Here is an 8,869-nt window from a genome sequence, read left to right on the forward strand (position 1 = left end):
AGACTATAGAAGCATGCAAAAAGTGAAAAAAAAAATGTTTTTAAAAATATTAAAAAATTTAAAAAATATAAAAAGTTTAAATCACCCCCCTTTCGCCCCATTCAAAATAAAATAATAATAAAGAAACACATACACATATTTGGTATCGCCACGTTCAGAATCGCCCGATCTATCAATATAAAAAAAAGAATTAATCCGATCGGTAAGCGGCATAACGAGAAAAAAATTCTAAACACCAGAATTACGCTGTTTGGTCGCCACAGCATTGCAATAAAATGCAATAACGGGCGATCAAAACATCGGATCTACCCCAAAATGGTATCAATAAAAACTTCAGCTCGGCGCGCAAAAAATAAGCCCTCACCCGGCCCTAGATCCCGAAAAATGGAGACGCTACGGGTCTTGGAAAATGGCGCCATTTTTTTTTTTTTTAGCAAACTTTGGAATTTTTTTTCACTACTTAAATAAAAGAGAACCTCTACATGTTTGGTGTCTACAAACTCGTAATGACCTGGAGAATAATAACGGTGGGTCAGTTTTAGGATTCAGTGAACGTGGTAAAAAATTTTTTTTAAAACAATCTGTGGTATTGCACTTTTTATGCAATTTGACCGCACTTGGAATTTTTTTCCCGTTTTCCCGGACACGATATGGTAAAACCAGTAATGTCGTTCAAAAGTACAACTCGTCCCGCAAAAAAATACGCCCTCACATGGCCATATTGACCAAAAAATAAAAACGCTATGGATCTGGGAACAAAGGGAGCAAACAACGAAAATGCAAAAACGGAAAATCCCAGGGTTGCGAAGGGGTTAAAATCAACCAAATCTGACTGTATGCTGCTAACAAGCAAATGGAGCAGTAAAAATGGTGTATTATATTGCTTTCACCAAAATTATCAGGATTAAGAGCAATAAGAATATTAGCCCTGATATCTAGGACTATGGATATGAGTAACAGCAGCAGAAAGAATATGCAAAGGATCCTATTGTGTTGTATACGCTCTCCACAAACTCTGCCTGCCTAACTCCTGCTATCACCAGGATTAATATTCAGTAGCATTAGTCCTTAGAAGGACTGTTAATGTAGATTTGTAATGCTGTGGAATACCTCACTAAAACAACCGCCAATTCTCTCCCTCGCTCAGCAGCACCTCTCCCTACAATGTCTGATTCCGGAGTGACTGTGTCGAGCATGGCGGCGCCAGATCTTATATAGACCCAATGACGCTATGCGGCCAGCCAATCACTGTAATGCCACAACCAACAAGGCTGAGGCATTACCGTGACTGGCAGGCAATCTCTGCATGTTAAGGCATCTAAATGTCTGAACAGCACCAAACATGCAGGGCGAGGACTCAGGCTCCCGCCCGAGCATTCAGAATATGCTCACCGAGTACCAAGCATCTCGTGCACTGAGATGCTCGGGCGAGTACCAAATCACTAATCAACCTTACTTTCATGTTTTGATTCTAAAAAAATTTCTATGGAATTCAGTGTTGGCAAAATTTTAGAAATTGTTCTTGTGTTCAGTGAGATATTAAATAAAATTTATCAAAAGGGGTGTACTCATTTATGCTGAGCAATGTTTATTAAAATTGATGAAACACAGAGAACATAATTACAGTTTCTTTCCTGTTTCACTACTCATGTTTTACAAGATATGATTTATGTGTAAAAAATTTCCCACATTCTGAACATGAATACGGCTTCTCTCCTGTGTGACTTCTCTCGTGGCTCAAAAGACTTGATTTTTTTTGTAAAGCATTTCTCAAAGTCAACATGAATACGGCTTCTCTCCTGTGTGAATTCTCTGATGTACAAGAAGTTTTGATTCATCTCTAAAGCTTTTTCCACATCGTAAACAAGAAAACGGTTTCTCCCTGGTGTGAATTTTTTGATGTCTAACAAGATCTGATTTACTTCTAGAACATTTCCCACATTCTAAACACAAATATGGCTTCTCTCCTGTGTGAATTCTCTGGTGTATAATAAGACTCCATTTGACTGTAAAGCATTTCCCACATTCTGAACATGAATACGGCTTTTCTTCTGTGTGAATTCTTTGATGTTTAACAAGCACTGCATTATCTATAAAACATTTCTCACATTCTGAACATGAATATGGCTTCTCTCCTGTGTGAATTCTCTGATGTATAATAAGACTCGCTTTACCTCTGAAGGACTTCTCACATTCCGAACATGAATATGGCTTCTCTCCTGTGTGACTTCTCTGATGTTTAACAAGATCTGATTTATATGTAAAGGACTTTCCACATTGTAAACATGAAAAAGTATTTTCTCCTGTGTGACTTCTTTGATGTTTACCCAGCACTGAATTATCTATAAAACATCTCCCACATTCTGAACATGAATAGGGCTTCTCTCCTGTGTGAATTCTCTGATGTCTAATAAGATTCCCTTTATCTTTAAAGCATTTTCCACATTCTGAACATGAATATGTCTTCTCTCCTGTGTGAATTCTCTGATGTGCAATAAGATTCCTTTTATCTGTAAAGCATTTTCCACATTCTGAACATGAATACGGCTTCTCTCCTGTGTGAATTCGCTGATGTTTTATAAGACTCCCTTTATCTGTGAAGGACTTCCCACATTCTGAACATGAATATGGCTTCTCACCTGTGTGAATTCTCTGATGTTTTATAAGACTCCCTTTATCTGTGAAGGACTTCCCACATTCTGAACATGAAAACGGCTTTTCTCCTGTGTGAATTCTCTCATGTATAACATATTTTGATTTACTTGTAAAGCATTTCCCACATTCTGAACATGAGTATGGCTTTTCTCCTTTATGTTTTCTTTGTGTCTGAGCTGAGCTTTTAGTAAATTGCTTGTCACACTGAAGTCTTGTATCCACTGTGTCACCTGGAATAGTGGTAATAATGTGAGATTGCTCAGGAGATGATTCCTCATGATCAGGAGGATTATAAGAAAGTGAAGTGCTGTGAAGTCCAGGAGGTGCAGGAAGGGTGATGAGGTTTCCTCCATTAGAGTGCTTCCTGATATCTTCTTTTTTACAATTTAGTGATAAACCGTTATTCTCACAAAGATTTCCTATAAGGATGAAACATAGATTTGTGTTAAAGAAAAAAATCATATCCAAAGAGATTTCTGAATGTATTTTATGGATCTCACAATGAAGACCCTCGTCAGTGAAAGTACTGGTAATAAGGAAGACAACTACATGCCATAACATTAACACAATGACGGGTAAAGTGAATAACACTTATAAACTGGTGACATTGGCACAAGTCAGGGGTGGCAGAGACCAGACAGCAAATAGACAGTTCTTAAAGGGAACCTGTCATCAGGAATTAACCCCTTAATGTAGCACCAGTGGCATTTAACTCTCGTAGCAAGCTTCCTATCATGCCCTTAGTGTAGAAAAGTGTCCACTCAATGGAGTTTTAATATTTCAGTACCAAATGAAAATGAGATTGACTAGTCACAAAGGCGGCCCTACATCCAGGAGCAGTCGAGCTCCGGCCACCGTAATCATGTCCACAGCATGCATAAGAGCATAATAGGAAACCTCAGAAGACTGAAATAGTGCTGAAGGTACATTAACCCCTAAAGGACCAAGATACTTTGCTCGTTATGTGGGTTAATGACACGGCCTCATTTTACAATTCTGACCAGCATCACTTTATGTGGTAATTCAACGCATCCCACTGATTCTGAGACTGTTTTTTTCGTGACAGATTGTCACGAAGGGACACAGGGAACATACCGGGAGACAAATAGATACAGTTTGGAAAAGACGGTCAGATATGCAGCGTGGGGCAGCATATAGCGAGCGCTACTTGACTCTTGGAGAACAAATTTTTTTAGAATAGTTTGCGGACTCCATATAAGGAGCCCCTAAGTGCAGAAGAGCAGAATCCCCCCTCAAGTGATCCAGTTTTGGAAATTACACCTATCTGGGAATTTATCTACAGGTATAGTGATTGATTTGACTCCATCAATGTTTTTCAGAAACGAGCAGCAGTGGATGTTGCAAAGTGAAAATGCAAATATTCCATTATAGTGTATGTGAAGACCCGGGGTCTTCCATGGGCGAAATGATACTCAGACAACACAGGGTGAGGGTAAAACAGCGTGGCAATACTTTACTGACCCACAAAGAGGACAATAAACACACAGAACAATCCCAGCAAATACCTAAGATGGTGCAACATTACACAGTCTCACCATTCCACTCCGCCCGCCTGGGATAGAACAGCTGCGACTTTGGAAACTTCCAGGACCAACTACCTCAACCAGTGGCTTCTCGCTTATGGCGGGTCCCCACAGAGAGAAGGTAGCGGTAAGCTTAGGAAGCTAGTAGTCCATCAAGGTACAAGGCCAGTTGACCTGAGGGTCCCACCCTGGCTTTTCCAAGAGTTTCTATGGGGCCAGATGACCAGTGGGTCCCAATCTGGCTTCTTTGAATGTCTCCATGGGTTCCAGGCGACCAGTGGGTCCCTCCCGGCAACTCCAAACAACATATCCATGGGGCCAAGTGACTTCATCATCCCAACCTGGTCTCCCCAAATGTATCCTTGTTCTCGGATTGTCAATGGAGCAGAGATCCGTATCTTTCCATTTAGGGATGATACCCTTATGCCGGAGTCATGTAGAATCCAAATCTGTGTCTCTTTGAATGGAATTGACATGCTACCCATCTACTGTCCTGAAGGATGTCTCTCATTCTCCTTTCTGATTCTCTGCTTCAAGACTAACTACTACAGAAGCACATGTCCCTTAAAAATAGCTACAGTTGTCTGTGCAAGTACACATTCACAGGTAAGGTGTTAGGGAGGGCATTGTTTGAGCTAATCAATTTACATAATTGGTATCACAGGGGGGTCTTGTAAATAAACATCTAGTTGCCTTTTAGTGCAACATGTCTTTAGCATAGTAAACATCCTTGTTTCCAAACAAATAGAAGTTAATATTCAGGGTTATACAAATACTGGTCTGTTCTTATTGACCAGGCACATAAATACACAAACATTTACAAGTCAACACCAAGATAATAGTGTATTCATTTATATATTTTACTCACTTATATCGCGCCATTGATTCCACAGCGCTTTACAGACATTATGGGCACTGTCCCCATTGGGGCTCATAATATAAATTCCCTATCAGGATGTCTTTGAAATGTGGGAGGAAACCAGAGAACCTGGAGTAAACCCAAGCAAACACGGGGAGAACATACAAACTATTTGCAGATGTTGTCCTTGGTGGGATTTGACCCCAGGGCCCCAGAGCTGCAAGGCTGCAGTGCTAACCACTGAGCCACTGTGACTTAACAAATCTAATCATCTGGCTAATTGAAATTTTAAGATGTATCGTCACAGCGCCCATACGATGTAGTGCCCAGTACACAGTAGCGCCCGGTATATTGCAGTGCCTAGTACATTATGCTCAGCTTGTGCTTCTGGAGACACGCACCCTGTAAATTAAGTGGGCTCTCCTTGCTACAATAATGCCAAACATGTGGACGCTAACTTGTGGTTTAAGCATACTGTGGGGCACAGGAGGAGAGGATATTTAAATGAGCAGATTTTGCTGGATTTCATTAGGTGGGAGCCACGTCACATAATGTGGACACCCTATGCTTTTGTTAATATGATGAACCAGAGTGGGGACTTGTTTTTCGTGGGTTGAGTAGAAGCTTTTATTGGTGGCATTCTGGGGTACAGAACATTTTAGATCACATTTATCCTGCGCTCTACGCTGAGCACTTACATCAGGGTTTCCATCTAAATCTACAAAATACGTGATTCAGATGACACCCCCAAGGGATCCATTCACTATAATGTGGCAGCAGAGTTACACCGGACTCCGTCAGACCTCTGTTCAGCTGTGTCCTTCTTTTCAGAGATGCACAAAACTGTGCTAACGGCTCTTTTACGCACGCTGAAAAAGGCGGAGAATGCCAAATCCAGGTCAGACGGGGTCCACAATGCCTTCATCTGCCTCATTACAGGGAATCTTCTGCCAAAGGTTCTGTCTGGATCACAAGCTCAGTCATTTATATGGCAGCACGGGACTTGTGTAATAAAAATATGGAAGTAATATTAGAAGTCATATAATTAGGAAAATTAAGAATTTGATTCCTAAATCATCAAAAACAGGTGTGGAGGCGGCCCCGTTAGTCATCTGTGCACAGCCGGACTCTACAGGAGCAGCCGCGTCATCACCGGACTCTTCTGCTGTGATGTGGACAGAGGATAAAGCTTCACTGCAACAGGGACTCACACACCGGTCATCATCATCATCACACGCCGGTCATTATTACACACCTGTGGAAACATCTACAGGAATCTCCTCCTTCCCGTCACTCACACACGGCTGATCCCCCCTCGTCATCGCTTCTTCTTCTGTCTCGTCCTTCACTTTATTCTTAGTCGGATCTTCCTCCTGATATATCAGATGTAACAATCAGCACAATACAAGAAACCATCAAAATCTGTGACATCAATGACCTCGATCAGAAATGTCCCCCCATATACAGATCCGGTACAGGGCTCAGCACCGTCTACCTGATGATCCTCCGGGATGTTGTGATTCTCCTCTGGACAGTCCTGGGGATACAGAGGATGGGGACATCTCTCTGGTGGATTTCTCCTCCTGGATCCACCTGTGGAGACACAGAGACTGAATACATGACCTGCCGTGTATCTGTCTATATATGAGACTCGTCTCTCAGAACCGGTAATTCTATGTTTATGTATCAGGGAATAAATTACATTGCTGTGGTCCTCACCACCGGTACCAAGGACACAGCACATTGTGGGCCTCAAGTATGAAGTGATAATGAGCGAGACCAAAGCCTAATGCTCTATGCTCTGCACTCGGAGGATGAAGACCATGAGGAGAGGGACAGAGAAGACCCTCGTCAGTCAGATGGAGGAGCCGTACTAAGAAACACAACTTCTCCAAGTTTCATCTCCACCAGGGATGGAACCACAGAGGAGCTGGAGAAAGCTCCACATTTCCATCCATCGGTTTCTTCTCTCCTAATTCACTGTATGGAGATTGGGGGAAGGACGGTGACCATTTACCAGGGATTGTATTTTGAGAGCCAAAAAAACCCACGAGTTAATGTGTTTTTATTATTCTTTAAATAGACCTAAATCTCCACATCCACCTCGATATAAACACTAAAATAGGCAACAAGTGCTGAAAAGTTCTGTGTTTGTCTCTGAAGGAGGAAAAAAGGGCACATGTACGGCTGACGGATGAAGTCACAGAACCCGGAAGGACGGTGTTGTGAGGAGCACCCGGTACGCAGCGGTTAGCGTCTATCAATGTGTAGAAAGGACAACTAGAGAGCCGGCACCGGGGTCATGGGCGCTTACTGATGCACACGGGGAGCCAAGGACAGATTGTCTGGTCCGATGCCACAGAATCTTTTTAACCCAAAAAATATATTCAAAAAACAAACCCAGAAGTTTGGAATCGCTGTACCTGTTCTGACCTGGAAAATCGCCACAAGGTCGTTCTTACCGCCCAATAAATGCAGAGAAACAAAAAACAAAATATAAATGTGGAATTGCATTTTTTTTTTTCACTAACTGTCTCACCGCAGCTGGATTTTTTTTTCCCGTTTTCAGCACATTATATGGTAAAATGCACAATGTGTCCTGCGAAAAAAACACAAAACCTCAAACATCTGTGGATAGAAAATAGAAATGTTCTGGCTTATGGAAGGAGAGGAAAAAAAAAATGAAAAAAATGGAAATTTTCCCCAACAGGATGGGGTTGAAACATTGCTATTGACTCCTATGATTGCAGCCTCCTGTAGGTGGCGCTAGAGACCCCGTTCTCTGCATATCTTATTTCCCATGGGGAATTGCATGGTCTATAACTCTCCGTACTCAGAATCGCCGCTCTCCTCCAGGAGACACATTCCCCTTATAGAGAGGAGCGCGCGGTGATCCGACCTTCTCCTCCAGGAGACACATTCCCCCTATAGAGAGGAGTGCGCGGTGATCCGACCTTCTCCTCCAGAAGAAACATTCTCCCCTATAGAGAGGAGTGTGCGGTGATCCGACCTTCTCCTCCAGGAGACACATTTCCCCCTATAGAGAGGAGCGCGCGGTGATCCGACCTTCTCCTCCAGGAGACACATTCCCCCTATAGAGAGGAGCGCGCGGTGATCCGACCTTCTCCTCCAGGAGACACATTCCCCCTATAGAGAGGAGTGCGCGGTGATCCGACCTTCTCCTCCAGGAGACACATTCCCCCTATAGAGAGGAGTGCGCGGTGATCCGATCTTCTCCTCCAGTGCGGAAAGTTCTGTGCTTCTCCGCCTGCAGAGCGAGTGGTGAATAGACGCGGGGGCCGAGAACTGCTGGAGCCCCCATGTCCGGCTCTGGGGGGTGATCGGCTCCACCACGCTCCATCTTCATGTCAGGACTCGTGTTTCGGGGTCTGAGGGACGGTCCGGTGCCGATATTTATCCAGGACTTTGTGTTCAGTACAGAGAAAGTGATTTGTCACAAAGAAGAAGAATGAACGGAGGAGACCAAGGAAGGTCACACAAGTGTCAGCCAAGAGGGAGGAGCCGGACGCCCGACCACGACTGATGACGACATTGAGCCGGTACCGATTATGAGGGACAGCGGATTAGGGGGAAAATCATCAGTAAATTAACCCCGACTCAGCTGAGTAACGATCCACGACAGACTCAGGAACCGAAAGATCTCACAGGAGAGAACGGACAGAAGCGCTGGGACATCTGCAGACAAAATGTGACCGATGCTCTAAGGAAGGTGAAAGATTCTGAAAGAAGCCGCTGAGGACGAAGACTCAAGACTGATGAAGACGACAGCGGAGAAACCGCGACTCACAGA

General features: G+C 43.3%; 1 pseudogene; it reads right to left on the reverse strand.

The window, feature by feature from the left end:
- Positions 1-1,627: 1,627 nt before the first annotated feature.
- Positions 1,628-7,978, reverse strand: LOC141212365 (uncharacterized; annotated as a pseudogene).
- Between the last annotated feature and the right edge of the window lie 891 nt (positions 7,979-8,869).

This window comes from Phyllobates terribilis, unplaced genomic scaffold (assembly GCF_046119375.1).
Source record: "Phyllobates terribilis strain yellow unplaced genomic scaffold, ASM4611937v1 Scaffold_171__1_contigs__length_4068163, whole genome shotgun sequence".
Classification (NCBI taxonomy): Eukaryota; Metazoa; Chordata; class Amphibia; order Anura; family Dendrobatidae; genus Phyllobates; species Phyllobates terribilis.